Below are 1,320 nucleotides of genomic sequence, written 5' to 3'. Positions count from 1 at the left end.
GAAGGAAGGAAGGAAGGAAGGAAGGAAGGAAGGAAGGAAGGAAGGAAGGAAGGAAGAAGGGAGGAAGGAAGGAAGGAAGGAAGGAAAGAAGGAAGGAAGAAAGCCAACGTGGACCTCAAAGAAAATGTGATACCATTTCAGGATGCAAAATATGGGACACAATACAGCATCCTCAAAAATCTATCAACTTTACAGAGTTTTGCAGCTCAAGAACTGGTCTTAACAAATCAACCCTGTCCTGGTTCCTTTTCCAGTTGCTGTATTAAGAAGGTGTAGTTTCAAGGTGTGGCCCATCACAGTGGAAGGCAATGCCCCAGGAACCTGAAGCAGCTGATCAAATCACATTCACAATCAGGATGCAGACAAGGATGAATGCACGCCTCTGCCCAGCTCCTGGTCTCCATCTTAGACAGCCCAGGATCCAAGCCAGGGAATGGTGACACCCACAGTGGACGGACGAGTCTTCCTACCACAACTAACCTGGTCAAGACTATTCCCCAACAGGCATAACAAGACGTGGGTCTTCCAGGTGAGACTAGACTCCATCAAATGGGTAGGTAACTCCAACCATCACACCCCCAGATGCTCTGCAGATCTTCAGGGAGGCAACTCCCTTGCAAACTGACTTTAACTTCCTCTTTATCTCATTGTCTTAGCTGGTGTTTCAGCGTAGTGAAGAGACACCATGACCATATGTTTGTTGAATTCATAATCATATCAATGAGGTCAAAGCTTAGCTGTTCCCCTGGAGGGAACAAGTAGACTCAGAATTGAACCCAGGGCCTTGCATGCAACCTGCAAGAATTCTTAGACCCCCAAGAATGCATCACTGTTTCCTTTGGCAAGATTTGATGGACTAAACACACATATTTCCAACTAATTGACCCACTTGAAATGCACAAGTCTGTGATTTTTAGTAAAACTGAGTTGTCCAGTGATCACCACAATCTAATTTAAGGCTTGTTCCATCGAGCTGAAGAGAAACTGTGTGTGCTTTCACAGACAGGGCCACCAAGTAGGCTAGGCTGCCTGGCCAGCACACCCCAGAGATCCACCTGCTCCTCCACCCCAGGATGGAGATTAACAGGCATGAACATCATGCCAACTTTCCTACATGCGTTTGGGGATCAAACTAGGTAAATATTTTTCCTACTGAGCTGCCTCCAAAGCTGGGGGATTACATTCAGTGTGATCCTTAGATATGTGTAGTGTTCAAAGTTAGTCTGGACTGCATGAGGCCATGGCTCCAAAACGAAAGAAAGAAAGAAAGAAAGAAAGAAAGAAAGAAAGAAAGAGAGAGAGAGAGAGAGAGAGAGGGAG

The sequence above is a fragment of the Mus caroli genome, chromosome 4, assembly GCF_900094665.2.
Source record: "Mus caroli chromosome 4, CAROLI_EIJ_v1.1, whole genome shotgun sequence".
Classification (NCBI taxonomy): Eukaryota; Metazoa; Chordata; class Mammalia; order Rodentia; family Muridae; genus Mus; species Mus caroli.
The sequence above is the reverse complement of the archived record's forward strand: the minus strand, read 5'-3'. Positions refer to the sequence as shown.